The sequence below is a fragment of the Ambystoma mexicanum genome, chromosome 5q (assembly GCF_040938575.1).
Source record: "Ambystoma mexicanum isolate Mex_15411 chromosome 5q, UKY_AmexF1_1, whole genome shotgun sequence".
In the NCBI taxonomy this organism is placed as follows: domain Eukaryota; kingdom Metazoa; phylum Chordata; class Amphibia; order Caudata; family Ambystomatidae; genus Ambystoma; species Ambystoma mexicanum.
Window position 1 is genome coordinate 1,317,792,947 of NC_090933.1, and position 21,721 is coordinate 1,317,814,667.

Below are 21,721 nucleotides of genomic sequence, written 5' to 3' on the forward strand. Positions count from 1 at the left end.
CCCCATGCACAGCACCCGTGGGCCGTAGATGCACACTGCAGAGCCCCCATATAGATGCTCACTGCACATTGCCTCCTTGCAGACACCGACAGCACAGTCCCATGTAGAGTTGCCCACTGCATACCCCCCCTTGCAGATGCCCACTGCACAGCCCCATGTAGAGCTGCCCACTGCATATCCCCCTGTACAGATGCCCACAGCAGACCCCTGTACAGATGCCCACTGCATATCCCCCCCTTGCAAACGCCCACTGCACAGACCCCTGTACAGATGCCCACAGCAGACCCCTGTACAGATGCCCACAGCACAGACCCCTATTTGTTTGTTTGTTTGTTTGTTTATTATTTGTAATGTGCGAGCATACCCGAAGGTAACAGGGCGCAGCCTTTACATGGATATGCGAAGCTTAGTTACAGCAATCATAAAAAATACATAAACACAATGAAAGTAAAATGCAGGGTTATATACGTATATACAAATAGGCACAGTTGGTTACAGTATGTGCGACAGGCATAGGTAGGACAAGCTAGGTGCTGGCGTATTTTAGGGCTTACCTTTCATCCAAGAAATTACCTTTGATCTGAAGCTTTGATAGGGCAGGTCCCTTCTGAGGGTTGGCGGTAGTGAGTTCCACAGCTTGGCTGCTTGCACTGGGAAGCTGTTGCCCCCTATTGTAGAACGTTTAAAGATAGGGATCGAAAGGCAGTCCTTGTAAGCTGTTCTTATCGACGTCATCTCACCACGGCCCTTGAGCCAACAAAGTATCTCTGACCCTATGGCACCTATAGGTGTCCACTCTTAGTGTCCAATCCCCACTATTCATGTGCCCCATAGGCCTTCCCACAGCCTGATGACGATTTCCCTGTATATAACTGAATTGTAACATGTTTTCTGCAGAGTGCTCTCGGCGTGAGCAGAGTAGATTCTGCTTGCCCTATTTTAGATAAAGCCTTTGATACCACCAGCACTTGGTCTTGGTCTCATTCCCTCCTGGGATGTGTTTTTATTGACTCCATTGGGAGATTTAACTGTATTTTTGGGGGCCTCTCACTTACAGAAGACAGCTTTCCTCATGGCCATCACCTCTGCCAGAAGAGTAGGTGAGATCCAAGCCCTGTCCTGCAATCAGCCTTATTTGACTTTCCACGAGACGAGGGTGGTGCTTTGGAGGCACCCCTCCTTCATGCCCAAGGTTCCATCGGAATTTCATCTCAACGAACCCTTGGTGTTGCCAGTGTTTTTTCTGACGCCTTTGTCGCCGGCTGAGATGACTTTGCATTCGCTGGATGTGGCTCGAGCTCTCTCAGCTTTTTGTGAACTTTGGCCCTGTGAACCATGGGAAGGCCCTGTCCAAGGCTTCCATTTCCAGGTGGCTCTCCGGCTGCATCACTCATTGCTGCCGGTTGACAAACCGACATCTGCCTGGCCGTCCGAGAGCCCATTCTACCAGAGTGATAGCTGTGACGATGGCCTTTCTATCTGGTGTGCCCCTGCTGGACATTTGCAGGGCTGCTACGTGGAGAGCGACACACCTTCACAAAACTCTACTGCGTTGACAGGGATTCCAGGGAGGAGTCCAGAGACGGCCATGCAGTGCTGCGTAACCTGTTCGCTTGAAGGTGAGTAGTTCCACTAGAGCCGGCACGAGGACTGCCCCATTCGCTATAACCCTGGGAGCTGCATACCTGAAACCAACGCAGCACTTCCATCACCTAGTTCCACATTAGCCGGCATGAGGACCGCTCCATTCGCTATAACCCTGGGTGCTACATACCTGAAACCAACGCAGCACTTCTATCACCTAGATCCACATTAGCCGGCACGATGACCGCTCCATTCACTATAACCCTGGGAGCTGCATACCTGGAACCAACGCAGCACTTCCATTGCCTAGTTCCACATTAGCCGGCACGAGGACCGCACCATTCGCTTTAAACCTGGGAGCTGCATACCGGAAACCAACGCAGCACTTTCATCACCTAGTTCCACATTAGCTGGCACGAGGACCGCTCCGTTCGCTATAACCCTGGGAGCTGCATACCTGAAACCAACGCACCACTTCCATCGCCTAGTTCCACATTAGCCAGAATGATGACCGCTCCATTCTCCTTGTTAGTTTTCATCAATAAAATTAAACACACTGCCAAATACATTCCATTTGAAACTTAGATTTAGACAACCGCATGGCGTTCGCCTTGCTCCCCTGCCTTGCTGCCATCTATAGGCAAGTCCTACCTATAAGGGAAGGTTATTCCCAATAGTTCGCACCGTCCACACTCCCCACCATAATGACAGAACCACTCTTGCCAGCCAACACAACCCTAACTCACCGCAGCACAACAGCTCACGCCACCCAACCTCCCCACACCACTCACATAACCTACCCACGCTACCTCAGCCTGCTTCCTCACCACCTCACCAACATCACACCAGCCATCCTTAACCCACCACCTTGCCCACTCCATCCACTCACCAAAGCTAAACTCTCTTACCTCATACCACACATCCTTACCGCACCACTTTACCCAACATGCACAGACCCTAACTCATTCCATAACAGCCCTCCACCCATTCACCTTCCCTCACACAAACACACCCACGCCGTGTCGTCCCAGCATGCTACCCACCCTGGTTTGGCTCAACACACCAACCTGCACACCCAACAAAACTTACCTCAGAACACCTCAAACGACCCATCCTACCTCATCCCCAGCACGGTATAGTCATTCCATCTGACTGCCTCCCACCGTAGCTTGACACAGCATACCTCCCAGCAACCCTCGATTGCCCCAGCACATCAACCATTCTAGATCACCCCAGCAGCTCATCCTTCCACACTAGATCACCCCAGCAGCTCATCCTTCCACACTTATCACCCCAGTAGCCGGACCTCCAGTATACGTTCACCCTACTGCCCACCCTTTCATCCTACCTCACCGCAGCACTCCAAATGGCCGTGAAACCTAACAGCACCCCATTTACTCACCCAACCTAGCATACCCTGGCCTGCCACTCATTAACCCAGCTGAGCCCCAGCCAGAATCCCAAACTTTCACTAGCCCCTCAACCACCAACCATCCCTTGTTGACCCCAGCTCACTTACTTCACCCTAGCACCCCATCTTAGATCGTCTTGTCACCCTACTTACTCCCGAAACACACCTAGCCTAGTTTAGCTTAGCACTGAAACCCACTCACTCTAGATCACCCCAGTAGTGAATCCCAACCATCCGAGCACACCCCAGTCCTATGTTATGTTATGTTACTTGGCATTTATATAGCACTCTATATATCATTGATATGACCTCAAAGCGCTGGTAGGTTGAACGCCCTCGGGAATCGTAGTTCTGGTCAACAACTTACCTGCCTCAGCTTTGCCCTTCCTCCATCCATGTACCCTAGCACATGCCAGCCTAAAGCTCACCACACCCAACCCCACCCCACTTCACTTCATCCACCCAGCCTTTCCCAATGACCTAACCTCACCCTAAACCCTCACCCAGAAATCTCAGACCGCCCACAATCACCCCACTAATACACCTAATTCCACCCAACCACTGCCTCCTCTCCACCAAACCAACCCCCCACTACCTCACATCACCCCATCTACAGCACCCACCCAACCATGTCACCTGCTCACCCAACCTTATCACATTAGCGTGCCTCATCCAACATAATATCACCCCACCACTTCACTGACCCCAGAACCCCTCCCACCTAGGCTAACAATAGCACATACACTTGAGGACCCTAGCTCACCCTAGCACAATACCCACCTACCCTAGCTCATCCAGGTACAACACCCCATTTTTCATAACTCGCCCCAGAACACCATAGTTCACTCCAACAACCCACTCACACACGCTAGGTCACCTCAAAGTAACACACAACCCACCCAACCCAGCGTGCCCCAGCAACCACCCAGAGCTCACCCCAGGAGTCCACCGGCCCAAGCATTTCAATAGCTCACCCACACTTGCTACCCCAGGATCACACCTAACCCTCTACCCACTCTTCCTCACCTAGAATCCCCCCGGCTGGTTGCAGCATCACACCAAAACACACACCCTAAGAACCCACCCAAGGTCACTCCCATACCTTAGCCCACCCCATACCCTATGACACCCTGATCACTCCCAGCCCGGCTACATCACTGCAACACATGCGGCTCACCCCAGCACCCAACCACCCTTGCGCACCAAAGTAAACGCTAGCTCAGCCCAGCACAACCTACCTCACCCCAGCACAACCTACCACACCCAGGAACCCTAGCTCAGCCAAGCACAACCGACCTCACCCCAGCACAACCTACCTCACCCCAGCACAACCTACCACACCCAGGAACCCTAGCTCAGCCAAGCACACCTACCTCACCCCAGCACAACCTACCACACCCAGGCACCCCAGCTCAGACAAGCACACCTACCTCACCCCAGCACAACCTACCACACCCAGGAACCTCAGCTCAGCCAAGCACACCTACCTCACCCCAGCACAACCTACCACACCCAGGCACCCCAGCTCAGCCAAGCACACCTACCTCACCCCAGCACAACCTATCACACCCAGGCACCCTAGCTCTGCCCAGCACAACCTACCTCACCCCAGCACAACCTACCTCACCCCAGCACAACCTACTACACCCAGGAATCCTAGCTCAGCCAAGCACAACCTACCTCACCCCAGCACAACCTACCACACCCAGGCACCCTAGCTCTGCCCAACACAACCTACCTCACCCCAGCACAACCTACCACACCCAGTAACCCTAGCTCAGCCAAGCACACCTACCTCACCCCAGCACAACCTACCACACCCAGGCACCCTAGCTCACCCCAGCACACCTACCTCACCCCAGCACAACCTACCACACCCAGGAACGTTCGCTCAGCCAAGCAAACCTACCTCACCCCAGCACAACCTACGACACCCAGGAACCCTAGCTCACCCCAGCAAACCTACCTCACCCCAGCACAACCTACCACACCCAGGAACGTTCGCTCAGCCAAGCACAACCTACCTCACCCCAGCACAACCTACCACACCCAAGAACCTTAGCTCAGCCCAGCACAACCTACCACACCCAGGAACCCTAGCTCAGCCAAGCATTCACCCCAGCACAACCTACCACACCCAGGAACCCTAGCTCAGCCAAGCATTCACCCCAGCACAACCTACCACACCCAGGAACCCTAGTTCAGCCAAGCATTCACCCCAGCACAACCTACCACACCCAGGAACCCTAGCTCAGCCAAGCATTCACCCCAGCACAACCTACCACACCCTGGAACCCTAGCTCACCCCAGCAAACCTACCTCACCCCAGCACAACCTACCACACCCAGGAACCCTAACTCAGCCAAGCAAACCTACCTCACCCCAGCACAACCTACCTCACCCCAGCACAACCTACCACACCCAGGAACCCTAGCTCAGCCAAGCACACCTACCTCACCCCAGCACAACCTACCACACCCAGGCACCCCAGCTCAGCCAAGCACACCTACCTCACCCCAGCACAACCTACCACACCCAGGAACCCCAGCTCAGCCAAGCACACCTACCTCACCCCAGCACAACCTACCACACCCAGGCACCCCAGCTCAGCCAAGCACACCTACCTCACCCCACAACACCCTACCACACCCAGGCACCCTAGCTCTGCCCAGCACAACCTACCTCACCCCAGCAGAACCTACCTCACCCCAGCACAACCTACCACACCCAGGCACCCTAGCTCTGCCCAGCACAACCTACCTCACCCCAGCACAACCTACCTCACCCCAGCACAAACTACCACACCCAGGAACCCTAGCTCAGCCAAGCACACCTACCTCACCCCAGCACAACCTACCACACCCAGGCACTCTAGCTCACCCCAGCACACCTACCTCACCCCAGCACAACCTACCACACCCAGGAACGTTCGCTCAGCCAAGCAAACCTACCTCACCCCAGCACAACCTACCACACCCAGGAGCCCTAGCTCACCCCAGCAAACCTTCCTCACCCCAGCACAACCTACCACACCCAGGAACGTTTGCTCAGCTAAGCACAACCTACCTCACACCAGCACAACCTACCACACCCAAGAACCTTAGCTCAGCCCAGCACAACCTACCACACCCAGGAACCCTAGCTCAGCCCAGCAAACCTACCTCACCCCAGCACAACCTACCACACCCAGGCACCCTAGCTCACCCCAGCACACCTACCTCACCCCAGCACAACCTACCACACTGAGGAGCCCTAGCTCAGCCAGGCACACCTACCTCACCCCAGCACAACCTACCTCACCCCAGCACAACCTACCACACCCAGGCACCCTAGCTCACGCTAGCAAACCCTAGCTCAGCCCAGCACAACCTACCACACCCAGGAACGTTCGCTCAGCCAAGCATTCACCCCCAAAGCAAATGCAATAAAAACAAGCACAGCTCATTCAACATAGCTCATCCCAGCGGCCCACCTATCCAACCACTGCCAAAGCCCCCCAGAAAACATGAGTTCACCCCAGCGCCCCATTCTCCCCAGTCACACAACCTCCCTCACACCTCACCCGACCTCACACACTCCACCAAACTACAACATCCTACACAAGCTTACCCAACAACGTCACCCCGCCCTAGCTCCCCAGCATAACACCGACCCACCCTAGCTCTCCGCAGCACGCCACCCATCTACCCTAACTAATCCCCGCACAATACAATCCTCCCTAGATCCCTCCAGTACATAAACCTCCCGGCCTAGCTTGCCCTGGCACAATACGTATTGTAGCTCACCCAGGGCACCATAAGCTGCCTCAACAAACCAATCCACACACCAATCCCAGCTTGCATCAGTACACTCCCGACCTTTCCGCTCTCCACCCACCCACCCTAGCTCACAACATAGATCACCACAAAAAAACATTCCACTCGCCCTAACTCTTATTAGCATACAATCTACCCGCCCTAGCTCACTTGTGCAGTACAACCACCCTCCTCTACCTCTTAGCAACACCCCCTGCACCTTAGATCACTCCAGCACAAGGTCACTATAGCACCCCATCTGTCAACTCAAGCTCTCCAAAGCATCCAAGCATCCTATCCACCATCAGCTCCCCCAACACTGCACACATTTGAACTCATCTCAGCCCCTAGCCACTCACTCTAGCTCATCACAACACAGCACCCACCCACCTAGCTCATCAGGGTACAACATCCACCGACCGTAGCTCACACCAGCAAAACGCCCCAGCCTAGCATCACACAGACTAGCATGCCGATCTTAATTCACCCCAGCAAACCATCCGTCCTAGTTCACCCTAACCCCAGACCCACCAGAGCTATTCCCACCAACCCCACCCGCCTACCCTAATTCACCTCATCATCCCGCTGGACCTAAGCAGTGTCCAGTCAAAGGATCTAAAACAAAAGGATCGAATGCAATAGGGTCGAGTCAATAGGACTGAAAAAAAAGGTTGAATGCCTTTTTTTAAATGTATATTTTTTTTTTTTTGGTTTCCGTATAGAGGGAAAAAAAAGTGGTTTTTACACCAAAAACGGGGGTTTGAGTGGGGACCCCCGAAAAAAAAAAAAATACAACCTTTTTGTTTTCGGTCCTTTTGATTCGATCCTTTGACCTACAACCGACCTAAGCTCATACCAGCACCCAGCCCACTTAACCTAGCCACTCAGCATCTGAACAAGCTTACATAGCTTATCACAGCACATCACCCACCCACCCTAGGACACTAGAGCAAATAACAACGTCACCGTGACTCATCCAAGCACCCCACCGTAACTCACCCCAGCACAGCACCCACCCAGCTTAGCTCACCCCAGCAGCTCACGCACCCACATAAGCTCACCCAAGCTGTATAGCCAAGCACCCAATTACATCCCAGTACAGGCTCCTCTCAAGACATCACACACCACCCTAGATTGTGTCTTCCTGCTGCCCGCCCACTGCATCAACCGAGCAAACCCTAGCTCACACAAGCATCCCGTAGCTCACAAGCATCATATAGCTCACACACGCATCCCATAGCTCACACAAGCACACACAAGCATCCCATAGCTCACACAAGCATCATATAGCTCACACATGCATCCCCTAGCTCACACACGCATCCCCTAGCTCACACACGCATCCCCTAACTCACACACGCATCCCATAGCTCACACACGCATCCCATAGCTCACACACGCATCCCATAGCTCACACACGCATCCCCTAGCTCACACACGCATCCCCTAGCTCACACGCATCCCCTAGCTCACACATGCATCCCCTAGCACACACACGCATCCCATAGCTCGATCGAGCACAACACACACCCAACTGAGCTAAAAGCAGCACACTTTAAGGGCCTCATTACAAGTTCAGTGGCACTGCCAAAAGTGGTAATTCCATTACTGTCACCTTTTTGGGTGGTAGCAGAATTACCGCCATTTTTCACAAACCACTGGATTATACATTTGGATATAAAGTGGAGGATTTACCTTCACAACAAATCCACCACAAATCTCCATGGAGCCCTGTGCACTACATGCAAGGGGAATTACACCACATTACCACCACTTGTAATCCCATGGTGCACTCATGGGACCAAGTGGCAGTAATGGTAATGAAGAATAGTGGCTACTGAATGAACACCAAACATGTAATGAGGCCCTTTGCACCCACATTAGCACAGCCGAGCAGTCCACTCACCACAGCGTTGCGCCCAAACCAGGTCACTGTAGGACCTCCTTCAAGCACTCCACCCTCCCACTCTAGCTTAGACCTGGCATCCAACATGCCCCAGATCACGCCAGCACCTCAACCACCCCCAGCACAGCACTGACCCACCGCAGCTCACTCGCCACAATGCCCACTCAACTAGGTCACCTCAGCATAGCCTCCACCAATCCTGGCAAAACCCAGCACAGCACTGGCCCAACTTCTGTTTACTGCAGCTCCGGACCACAGATACCAGAATGCATTTGGTGGGGTACCCACGTAAGGGAGCACATAAAACATTGCACAGCGACTCCCGAACCGTAGGTAAAGCATGTCTCAAACACCTCGTGGTGAATGGTGTAGGTTGTCCAATGGTTAAGGCACAAGGTGAAGGAATTAAGGGCAGTAAACAGAGGCAGGAGGCTGATGTGCAAGCGATTTCAGCACCAGTAGACAGGGCACAGCATAGATAGAACGCAAACTCTGGGTGCAATGAAGCGTGATGTTAATTAAGAATTGTTGTGACAGGCACTGGGCATCCTAACAGTTGTAATAAATGTATCTGGAATGAATTAAGAAGAGTTGAGCATTGTGCACCCTGACATGATGTGAATGCACGACCAGGTGGTTGCTAGCTGATCCCTTGTAGGGAGTGCATTAGCTCCCAGAGCTATTTTGCCCTGAAGAGGAAACTAAAAGTTATGCGCACATTGTTCATTATTTAACGTTCAACGGGATTAGGTCATGATCCTGGCTCAAACTCAAGCGAAGAACACAAAAGTATGTCAGTCAGGTAACACAATGGTGTCCCCTCCATAAACATCTTTCTTTTTGCAGATACCCTGATTACTGGACAATTATCAAAACACTTGTTCTGTGACCAAATCGTACAGTTTCTCCTCATGGTGTATGAAATGGTAGGACGATCCTATAATTTGAGCCAACCGCGTGTTGCACTCTGGAACTTGGAGATCCATATTAAATTTGACATATAATAAATACTACGAGCTCCAAAATGCAGACGGCTGTAGCGCTATGTAAATGCAGAAATGAATAAGTGTGCAGTGGACCTCTGCTGCACCAGTCTGTATGCAGACCTGTCCACATTGGCCTCTTGGTGGCCCCCACACCTAACACCTAGTGGTGAACCCCCCACCAGCCATGGAGATTCACCAGCTTGGGGGGAAGCAATGCAGGCAGCTCCAAGGGGAAGGGGCGCCTGGCAAATGGGAGAGTGTGATAAAAGGGAGGGCATGCTGGGGTGAAGAGGATGGCAGGAGGCAGAAGGACATTGGCCGAATACTGGGGCAAGGTGTGAGGGGCTGTCCAGAGGCAAGGCTGGATAGTGGGAGGCCGGGAAATGCTTATATGCACAGGTTTAGGGAGTAGTAGCCCTCTTTATTTGCTGACTTGAACGGTGAAAGGTGTAGAGTCCCTGAGTAGTACTGCTGCTGCCTTTCCAGGTAAGTTTGTTCTTACATAACTTACATCTGCTTTTGTTCCCCATTTTGCTTACTTATGGCAGCTTATTCCAATGTCACTCCCATGGTTGGAATTCTTCTGTAGAAAGACCAGGGCATATTGCCTCTGTGATGTTTGTGTGTCCCCCCACCCACCCCCAGCCCCTCTTGCCCCCCAGGAAGCTCTTTTTACTATGACCATAAGATGGTCCGAGAGAACGCTGCCATTAGTGGACCTCTGCTGCACCAGTCTGTATGCACACATGCCCACACCAGCCTCTCAGCCCTTGTGGATGTTTCTCCATGCCCCCCCCCCCTGGGCTCTTTCACACATGCGGGCGTGCTCGCATCCATCCGCTCACCCCCCTCCCCGCCCTCACTGCATTACATGCCCAGGTTTCTTCCCTCATGTTCTGTATTCAGAGAAAACTTTGATGTTTAACCTGCTGAGGTCGATAAATGAGCACCATACTCTGTTGGTAATGAGCAGCGCTCAGAAGCCTGTAGCCTATGTAACTGCAAAAATGCTAAAACGAATACTAAATAAAGTGTGCAGTGCGTACGCATGCTCAGTCATGACTTATACTTAAATAGGGGGGGCAGGGCCGCCGAAATAGCAGAGGCATCTTTGTACAGAGGAAAGCAGTAGGGGCAGGGGAGGGAGCACTTAGGGCAGTGTCTACACACCTCAGCCATTTTACACCAGCCCAGGGCGTGGGTGAGGGTGTGCCCCCGCCTTAGATCTTGCTTGATGTGGTCAAGGCTCAGTGCTGCCCGGATGAGCCATCTCCCCCAGCAGTAACATGAGGCGGACAGGGCAAAGTATGCTGATGTCAGTGAGAAGGCGCCTGGCGTTCCACAAGACCCTCATTCAAGGGGGATCTGGGCTGGGCCGGGGATCGAAAGTCAGAGAGGCAGGGCCCTTTTGTTGGAGGGTCGATTTTCTCTCACCCCAGTCTATATTTACACAGTAATCTGCTTTCCTCATTTTGCCATTCACATGCTCGCCCCCATTAAGAAATTACCTGCCAATAAAACGCCTCTTTGAAGAAAGCACATCAGTGTTTGGGCTGCCGTAAGAGGGCACTCTGCATCCCACCCACATGTGACAGCATACTGCCGGGAACTCACAGGGTCTCAGTCCCCGACTCTTTAAGCAATGCCCCCATCTCTCTATAGGCAGCTACTTCCTAAAGCGCCTTGAACATTGCCCCCTCGGCACACATGCTGGCTGGGCATTCGGAAACCTCCACCGAGCTCTGTGAGGAGCTTGCTTCGGGAGAGGTTTCAATCCACTTGGGTATGTCATCAAACTGAAAAAAAGAGGAATTGTTTCCATAATCTCTTACTCCACTTACCCCACTTTCCTGGTACAAGGGCAAATGCCTGCTCTCGGTAGGATTTTTTGACAGGTAGGAAAAAATGACAGGTCAGACTCAGATTTTCCTACCCCGTCACTTTTTCCTAGCCCTGGGTGGGTTGCACAATGCCTGCTCTCGAGAGGATTTTCTCACAGGTATGAAAAAATGACAGGTCAGGCTGTCAGATTTTCCTACCCCGTCACTTTTTCCTACCCCTGGGTGGGTTCCCAGTGCCTGCTCTCAGTAGGATTTTCTGACGAGTATGAAAAAATGACAGGTCAGGCTGTCGGATTTTCCAACCCTGTCACTTTTTCCTAGCCCTGGGTGGCTTGCCCAATGCCTGCTCTCGGTATGATTTTCTGATGGGTAGCAAAAAATGACAATTACAATTCCTGTCAGATTTTCCTACCGCGTCAGATTTTCCTATTGGTAGGATTTTCTGATCGGTAGCAAAAAATGATATTACAATTCCTGTCAGATTTTCCTACCGATAGGATTTTCTGACAGACAGAAAAAAGTGAAGTTACACCGGCACTGTCTATCCCATGGTGCAGATTCTAGCATATAATGCACACACCAAGGGCAACAAATAAAGCGGACGTGCAACCTCGTCATATGAAGTGCAAATATTGAACCCCACAAAGTACCTTGCTCCCAGCTACCCACGGCCTAAGGCCCCACCTCGAACGCCCCACTACATTCGATATTCACTGTGTTTCTGTTTGCTCTGCGAAACACGACGCTCACTCTTAACTGGAACTGAAAGCGTCTTTCACTGGAACTCCTCGACCCTGGAACCCTTCCCCCACTGGACATCACAAACAAATGAGCAGGATGCATCACGAACAAGGAACAGGAAATAGCCGTATTCTTTCTTCCTTCTGAGTAGCTTTACCGTGCTTATAAGCCTGACATATGGGATGGTCTAGCGCCCCCCCAACACCCCTTGTTGTTCCTTCCCTTTTTCCTGGGACTGGTGCCAGCTAGTCTGAGGAGCGCACCCCCCTAACCCCCGTATGATACTGCTGTTGGAGGGGGAGGGGTAATGGCTACGGCAGCGTATGATACAGCCCTCCCTGCGCTCGCCGCATCCCCTGGATTTCTTCAGGGTGCCTGATATCCACCACCTGCAGCAACACAGCCTCTAGGGACAAATGGGCTTTGTGCTTAAAACAATTGTTTGTTGCTTTTTTTTTAAGGGAGTTTTTGTATTTGTATTTATTTTATTGAGTATTTTCACCAAAGTTCTTTACAAAAATTTGAAATACAATGGTACAATAAAAATAAAGCATGATAACCAAATCAATGATCAAATCAGATTAGAGGAAAAAAAGAGGAGTTTTTAATTGGTAACAAAAATTCTTATAGGTAGAGGATGCATGGATATAATAGGTTAGTTATAACGTGCTTAATACCCAGAGGTTTCTAAGCGCAGACCCGGTGATCGAACTTGTGTTGCTTTGTGTCGTCTTGCTTCCAAGGCGAGCACGTTGCCGCTCAGCTATCCTCCCGGGATAGAATGTGGAAGAGCGTTCCAATGCTTAGGTGCAAGAAGAGGAAAAATACGAAACGGAGAAGCACAGGGCGGCTGAGGAACGTCAAGAATGACAATGTTATGGTAATTTTTATTTATATAGCGCCTATACACAACACAAGTGTTTCAAAGCGCTGAAGGAGAGGGGGGAGCAGGTTTATGAAGAACAAACATATACAACTCAACACTGAGCCAAAAAAGATGATCACTTTCTCAACAAAATGGGAATGAATAGTCGCCGGTCACTCACCTACAGTAAACGATTCCCCAATTATTCCTTCTAAGACGTATTTCACATGTAAAAACGTATCATGTGAGGTCCCAGGGAGGCAAAAAGGAGCCCATCCACCCAGAGCAGTCACTAGTCCATGTGGTGCCCAGGGCGAAACACTACAATGCGCCCCCCATGCTTGGCATGCACTCCTTTCCCAAACTACACCTCACAGTTTAGTAATTCCACCCCAATGCCAATAAATCACTGCTATACAAATCAAACATGTTTTATCACATTGTGACTCAAGAACTTCACAAAAACGCTAAATGCTGGTGTGGGACAGTTTTTGTTGGTCAAAGTGTGCCCCCTTTGATGAGTTACTTTTTTATGCAACTACTAGTTTTGACCAGTGTTGCTGAATATCCTTTAAATCATTGAACAACCCCCGCCCCAGCGATTGGGTACTATTCAAACAGCTTGTCACAAAAAGAATGAATTGCCATTTTGTACTATGGGCCACTTTTTTATTGGTGCCCGAGCCAATTTTATGCCACAGTGCGATCCTGGTGGCTGCCTAAAGTGAGCCACTGAGGTTGTATTCTCAGGGCAGGTGCGGATGGTGGGGAGCACCGTGTGCAAAAAAGTAATCAGAGAAAAATGATAGGAAGCAGGAGAGGCTGGCGCAGCCCGGGGTCCACACAGGTGGGTGCTGCAAATGCCCATCTCAGCCCCTCGTACAGATGCCCACTGCACAGCCCCATGTAGAGCTACCAACTGTGTACCCCCCTTGCAGACATCCACTGCACAGCCCCCTTGCAGACACCCACTGCACAGCCCCCCATACAAAGCTGCCCACGGCATACCCCCTTTGCAGAAGCCCATTGTACAGCACTCGCAGATGGCAACTGCATATTGCCCCCTTGCAGAAGCCAACAGCACAGTCCTCTGCACAGGCGCTCACTGCACAACCCCATGTAGGCCTGCATATTGCCCCCTTCCCTTGTAGACGCCCAGAGTACAGACACTCGTGAGACACTGAGGTTGTACTCCCAGGGCAGGTGCGGGTGGTGGGGAGCAACGTGTGCAAAAAAGTTAATATAGAAAAATGATAGGAAGCAGGAGAGGTTGGGGCAGTGGCCTGGCCAGGCCCAGGCACCTTTCAGCCCTCCTGGGGACTTCACAAGTGGGTGGGTACAGACGCCCACAGCACAGTCCCATGTAGAGCTGTAGAACGCCACGAAAGGACAATGCAACGCACATCGGATAATAGGAAGCAGGAGAGGCCGGGGCAATGGCCTGGCCGGGTCCAGGCACCACCCACTCCCACAGGGACCCCACAGGTGGGTGGGTAAAGACGCCCACAGCACAGTCAGTCCCAGGTAGAGTCGTAGAACCCCATTAAAGGACAATGCAACGCACGTCATATGATAGGAAGCAGGAGAGCCCGGAGCAGTGGTCTGGCCGGGCCCAGGCACCATTCAGGGCTCCCTGGGACCTCACAGGTGGGTGGGGACAGACGCCACAGCACAGTCCCATGTTGAGCTGTAGACCCCCATGAAAGGGCAATCCTACGCACGCCGGATGATAGGAAGCAGGAGAGGCCGGGGCAGTGGCCTGGCCGGACCCAGGCACCATTCAGGTCTCCCGGGGACCACACAGGTGGGCGGGTACAGACGACCACAGCACAGTCCCATGTAGAGCTGTAGACCCCCATGAAAGGGCAATCCCAAGCACGCTGGATGATAGGAAGCAGGAGAGGCCAGAGCAGTGGTCTGGCCGGGCCCAGGCACCATTCAGTCCTCCCGGGGACCTCACAGGTGGGTAGGGACAGACGCCCACAGCACAGTCCCATGTAGAGCTGTAGAACCCTATGATAGGACAATGTAACGCATGCCGGGAGAGGCCCGGACAGTGGCCTGGCCGGGCCCAGGCACCACCCACGCCTCCGGGGACCTCACAAGTGGGTGGGTACAGACGCCCACAGCACGGTCCCATGCACAGCTCTCGAACCCCATGAAAGGAAAATGCAACGCACGTCATATGATAGGAAGCAGGAGAGGCCGGAGCAGTGGTCTGGCCGGGCCCAGGCACCATTCAGACCTCCCGGGGACCTCACAGGTGGGTAGGGGCAGACGCCCACAGCACAGTCCCATGTAGAGCTGTAGAACCCTATGATAGGACAATGCCATACACGCCGGATGACAGAAAGCAGGAGAGGCCGGGGCAATGGCCTGGCCGGACCCAGGCACCATTCAGGTCTCCCGGGGACCACACAGGTGGGCGGGTACAGACGACCACAGCACAGTCCAATGTAGAGCTGTAGAACCCTATGATAGGACAATGCCACACATGCCGGATGACAAAAAGCAGGAGAGGCCGGGGCAGTGGCCTGGCCGGACCCAGGCACCATTCAGGTCTCCCGGGGACCACACAGGTGGGTGGGTACAGACGCCCAAAGCACAGTCCCATGTAGAGCTGTAGAACGCCACGAAAGGACAATGCAGAGCACATCGGATGGTAGGAAGAAGGAGAGGCCGGGGCAGTGGCCTGGCCGTGTCCAGGCACCACCCACTCCCCCAGGGACCTCACAGGTGGGTGGGTAAAGACGCCCACAGCACAGTCAGTCCCAGGTAGAGTCGTAGAACCCCATTAAAGGAAAATTTAACGCACATCACATAATAGGAAGCATGAGAGCCCGGAGCAGTGGTCTGGCCGTGCCCAGGCACCATTCAGGGCTCCCTGGGACCTCACAGGTGGGTGGGGACAGACGCCCACAGCACAGTCGAATGTAGAGCTGGAGAATCCTATGAAAGGACAATGCAACACACGCCGGATGATAGGAAGCGGGAGAGGCGGGGGCAGTGGCCTGGCCAGGCCCATGCAGGCCTCCCGGGGACCTCACAGGTGGGTGGGTACAGACGCCCAGAGCACAGTCCCATGTACAGCTGCAGAACCCCATGAAGGACAATGCAACGCACGCTGGATGATATGAAGCAGGAGAGGCTGGGGTAGTGGCCTGGCCCAGGTACTAATCAGGCCTCCCGGGATGGTGGACCTAGTCACAGGTTGGGGTGGGTACAGACGCTCACCGCACAGTCCCATGTAGAGCTGTAGAACCCTACAAAAGGACAATGCAACACACGTTTTATGATAGGAAGCAGGAGAGGCCAAGGCAGTGGCCTGGGCATGCACCATTCAGGCCTCCGGGGACTGCACAGGTGTGTGTGTACAGATGCCCACAGCACAGTCCCATGTAGAGTTGTGAAACCCTATGATAGGACAATGTAACGCATGCCGGGAGAGGCCCGGACAGTGGCCGGGCCCAGGCACCACCCACGCCTCCGGGGACCTCACAAGTGGGTGGGTACAGACGCCCACAGCACAGTCACATGTAGAGCTGTAGAACCCCATGAAAGGGCAATCCCACGCACGCCGGATGATAGGAAGCAGGAGAGTCCGGGGCAGTGGCCTGGACGGGCCCAGGCACCATTCAGGTCTCCCGGGGACCTCAAGGGTGAGCGGGTACAGACGCCCACAGCACAGTCCCATGTAGAGCTGTAGACCCCCATGAAAGGGCAATCCCACGCACGCCGGATGATAAGAAGCAGGAGAGTCTGGGGCAGTGGCCTGGCCGGGCCCAGGTACCATTCAGGTCTCCCGGGGATCTCAAAGGTGGGTGGGTACAGACGCCCACAGCACAGTCCCATGTAGAGCTGTAGAACCCTATTAAAGGACAATGCAATGCATGGATGTATGATAGGAAGCAGGAGAGGCCGGGGCAGTGGCCTGGCCAGGCCCATGCAGGCCTCCCGGAGACCTCACAGGTGGGTGGGTACAGACGCCCAGAGCACAGTCCCATGTACAGCTGCAGAACCCCATGAAGGACAATGCCACACACACCGGATGATATGAAGCAGGAGAGGCTGGGGAAGTGGCCTGGCCCAGGTACTATTCAGGCCTCCCGGGGATGGGGACCTAGTCACAGGTGGGGATGGGTACAGACGCCCACCGCACAGTCCCATGTAGAGCTGTAGAACCCCATGAAAGGACAATGCAACGCATGTCTTATGATAGGAAGCAGGAGAGGCCAAGGCAGTAGCCTGGGCAGGCACCATTCAGGCCTCCCGGGACTGCACAGGTGTGTGGGTACCGACGCCCACAGCACAGTCCCATGTAGAGCTGTGGAACCCTATGAAAGAACAATGCACCGCGCGCCGGTTGTTGGTTCTACGCAAGGAGTTGTGGCTCAGAGCCTTCCTTCCCGTGAGGCCTGCTGCTCTTGAACCTGGCGCCCAGAGCCTTCCTTCCCGCGAGGCCTGCTGCTCTTGCAGCCAGAGCCTCCCCGAGTTCCAGCTCAGTGAAATTAACCCGGAACCGCTTCATTGCTCCGGAAAATCACATTGATGTCGTCGGGAAGTCACGTGACTTTTGAGTGGGCGGTCCGTTGCTATGGTCCGTTTCTCGGATGGGAACTAGCAATGTGCGTCTCGCGATCCTTTTCCTGCGCATACTTTGGTGATTCTCTCTCAGCGCTGAGCACGTGCCATGACTAATCCTTGAGCATGCGCAGTTTGATCCTTTTCCTGCGCATACTTTCTCTCAGCGCTCAGCATGTGCCATGGCTGATCCTTGAGCATGCGCAGTTTGATCCTTTTCCTGTGCATACTTTCAGCGCTCAGCATGTGCCATGGCTGATCCTTGAGCATGCGCAGTTTGTTCCTTTTCCTGGGCATACTTTGGTGATTCTCTCTCAGGGCTCAGCACGTGCTATTGTTGTCTCAGCGCCCGCCATGTTTACACCTCTGCATAGGTCTTGATCCTTGAGCATGCGCAGTTTGTTCCTTTTCCTGGGCATACTTTGGTGATTCTCTCTCAGCGCTCAGCACGTGCCATGACTGATCCTTGAGTATGCGCAGTTTGATCCTTTTCCTGCGCATACTTTGGTGATTCTCACTCAGCGCTCAGCACGTGCAATGTTTACACCTCTGCATAGGTCTTGATACTTGAGCATGCGCAGTTTGTTCCTTTTCCTGGGCATACTTTGGTGATTCTCTCTCAGCGCTCAGCACGTGCCATGACTGATCCTTGAGCATGCGCAGTGCCATGACTGATCCTTGAGCATGCGCAGTTTGATCCTTTTCCTGCGCATACTTTGGTGATTCTCGCTCAGCGCTCAGCACGTGCAATGTTTACACCTCTGCATAGGTCTTGATACTTCAGCATGCGCAGTTTGTTCCTTTTCCTGCGCATACTTTGGTGATTCTCTCTCAGGGCTCAGCACGTGCTATTGTTGTCTCAGCGCCGCCATGTTTACACCTCTGCATAGGTCTTGATACTTCAGCATGCGCAGTTTGTTCCTTTTCCTGCGCATACTTTGGTGATTCTCTCTCAGGGCTCAGCACGTGCTATTGTTGTCTCAGCGCCGCCATGTTTACACCTCTGCATATGTCTAGATACTTAAGCATGTGCAGTTTGTTCCTTTTCCTGGGCATACTTTGGTGATTCTCTCTCAGGGCTCAGCACGTGCTATTGTTGTCTCAGCGCCCGCCATGTTTACACCTCTGCATAGGTCTTGATCCTTGAGCATGCGCAGTTTGTTCCTTTTCCTGGGCATACTTTGGTGATTCTCTCTCAGGGCTCAGCACGTGCTATTGTTGTCTCAGCGCCCGCCATGTTTACACCTCTGCATAGGTCTTGATCCTTGAGTATGCGCAGTTTGATCCTTTTCCTGCGCATACTTTGGTGATTCTCGCTTAGCGCTCAGCACGTGCCATGTTTACACCTCTGCATAGGTCTTGATACTTCAGCATGCGCAGTTTGTTCCTTTTCCTGCGCATACTTTGGTGATTCTCTCTCAGGGCTCAGCACGTGCTATTATTGTCTCAGCGCCCGCCATGTTTACACCTCTGCATAGGTCTTGATACTTCAGCATGCGCAGTTTGATCCTTTTCCTGTGCATACTTTCTCTCAGCGCTCAGCCTGCGCCTTGTGTGATCCTTGAGCATGCGCAGTTTGTTCCTTTTCCTGCGCATACTTTGGTGATTCTCGCTCAGCGCTCAGCACGTGCAATGTTTACACCTCTGCATAGGTCTTGATACTTGAGCATGCGCAGTTTGTTCCTTTTCCTGGGCATACTTTGGTGATTCTCTCTCAGCGCTCAGCACGTGCTATTGTTGTCTCAGCGCCGCCATGTTTACACCTCTGCATATGTCTAGATACTTAAGCATGTGCAGTTTGATCCTTTTCCTGTGCATACTTTTTCTCAGCGCTCAGCCTGCGCCTTGTGTGATCCTTGAGCATGCGCAGTTTGTTTCTTTTCCTGCGCATACTTCGGGTATTACTGGCTATTCTCATCCGAGAAACGGGCCATAGCAACGGGCCGCCCACTCTTGCTCACGTGACATCGTACGTCATCATCATGCTTTTTCCGGAGCAATGAATGAAGCGGTTCCGGAGCAGAGGGTACTAGAGCCTTTCCTCTAACAGGAACTTCATCGAAAATTGCAGCATCTGGGGACTGGAGGAGGAGGGAGCACTGCGAGGAAGAAGGGTGAGATATTGGGTGGGGGGCTACGAGAGTGGCAGCCGCTCCTGTACAGGCTCCGCTGGGGAGGTTAGAGAGTGTGTGTGTGTGTGTATATCTCCATATCCCCCCCTCCATCTTCCATTGTGGCGTTGCTGTAAGCATCCATAGGGCCCCTTGTCATGTCCGGCTGTGTGTATCCTTTTGACGTGGGATTCTCGCTGGTGAATCACATCAGTAATAGGTGTAGTATTTATTGTGGGTGTGGATCTACGGGTCCGTGGGTTGTGCCCTCTCCTGGATCTTTTCCCCTGTTGGGCGCTTGTGGGGTTTTCTTGTGGATTATCAGATTTATTGCCACTTGGGATGGGTTCTGGACTCAGCTCTGTCAACCACGGTGCAGTGACATTGCCTGCAACAAATACATTGGGTATTCCCTGCTCGTGGCTTTCCATTATACAGATTCCGCCCCCCCTCCGAGTCTGTGCCCGATACTGCAATCAATGCAAGGCAATATCCGCTCTCCACGTGCGTGTTTAGAATCATGCAAGATCATGAACGGTGCCCGTTCCCCACTGTACAGTGCTGCGGTTCAGTTCATTGTCTAGCTTCCTGTGAGCTGCCCCAGGCTCTTTGTGTTATGTGGACATTATGCTATATGGAGTCTTAGTGTTTATCCAGAGTTTGACCCTTTCCGTGCTATCATAACAGGTGCAGCAATTCCCAGAAATGGCCCTCTGACCTGCAGAGGCAGAAAGGTCCTCTCGTCTAATGGGAACTAGCCCACTCACACTGAAGCAGCTATTAGAGAAACAGCCCTCCAACCTGGAGAGGCAGAAAGGTCCTCTTGTCTAATGGGAACGAGCTCATTCACACTGAAGAGCACATGGATTGCTGCCACATAGATTTCTGCTGTTCTTGAGACCAAGAGCACACGGATTGTTGCTGTTCTTGAGACCAAGAGCACACAGATTGCTGCTGTTCTTGCAGCCAGAGCCTTGCCGCTCAGCTAAGATAAAGTCAGATGCTCCAGGGTCTCGTAGAAACGTTCCCGTGTCTCGTAGAAACATTCCCGGGTATCCAAAATAAAATGCCCACGCTAAACGCTGCAAACCAAAGGCAGGCAAGGTCCCAAGGAAAATGCCCACCCCATCCGCTGGAAGCAAAAGGCTGGCCGGGTCCGGTTGTACTTGCACTGGCAGCCAGAGCGTTCAGAATTCCCACTCAGCCCTGGAACCGCTTCACTGCTCCGAAAATCACACGAATGACATCATAGGTCACGTGAAGAAGAGTGGGCGGGCCGTTGCTATGGTCCTTTTCGGACGGGAACTAGTCGCTACCCTTGCATTAGTGGCCATTCCCCATCCGAGAAAAGGGCCATAGCAACGGCCCGCCCATTCTTCCTCGCGTGACATCCTACGGTCGTGGCTGGTTTCCTTCGAGAAACTGGCAATAGCAACGGCCCGGGCGACACACTGAATTGGTCGCTAGGGCTGAAGTGCGGCCGCCATGTTTCAGGAGGGTGGTTGGGCTGTTGAGTGGTGTTGCGCGGATGCGTTTGGTAGTGGCGGGTAGTTGGCGGAGCAGGGGACGGGGTGTGAGTTGGTGGGGGGCGTTTGTTTGCGGTAGGGTAGCTGTTGGTGTGGATTGGTGCGGTGTGGTTGTTTGCGGTTGGGTGGCTGGTGGTGTGGAATTGGGGGTGGTGGTTAGGTGGCTGGAGGTTCGTGTGGAAGTGTGGGTGTCGCTCGGGTTGGTCGTGGTGGGTGGGCGTCAGCGCGCAGTGCCTCGCCTGAAGCGCATGTGTAGGCGTACGGGCCGGGGTCTCGCCGGTCTGCGCGCCGGTCTCCGGGGCTCGTTGGGTGGTGTTTTCAGTGGTGGGGGGTGTGTTTGCGGTGGGGTGGCTGGTGGTGTTGGATTGGGGGTGT

At 53.2% G+C, this 21,721-nt stretch overlaps 2 protein-coding genes across 4 annotated transcripts in view; one reads left to right on the forward strand and one right to left on the reverse strand.

Moving 5' to 3' along the window:
- The window catches only part of LOC138498495 (zinc finger protein 850-like), a gene marked incomplete in the record, with an annotated part of 1,369,857 nt that overhangs the window by 690,134 nt on the left and 658,002 nt on the right, over positions 1-21,721 (reverse strand).
- Positions 19,706-21,721, forward strand: part of LOC138498479 (zinc finger protein 84-like) — a 51,640-nt gene continuing 49,624 nt past the window's right edge. For all 3 annotated transcript variants that reach the window (XM_069622232.1, XM_069622234.1, XM_069622233.1), the window contains exon 1: positions 19,706-19,823. The gene's annotated coding sequence lies outside the window, so the exon portion shown is untranslated. The remainder of the gene's footprint in view (positions 19,824-21,721) is intronic.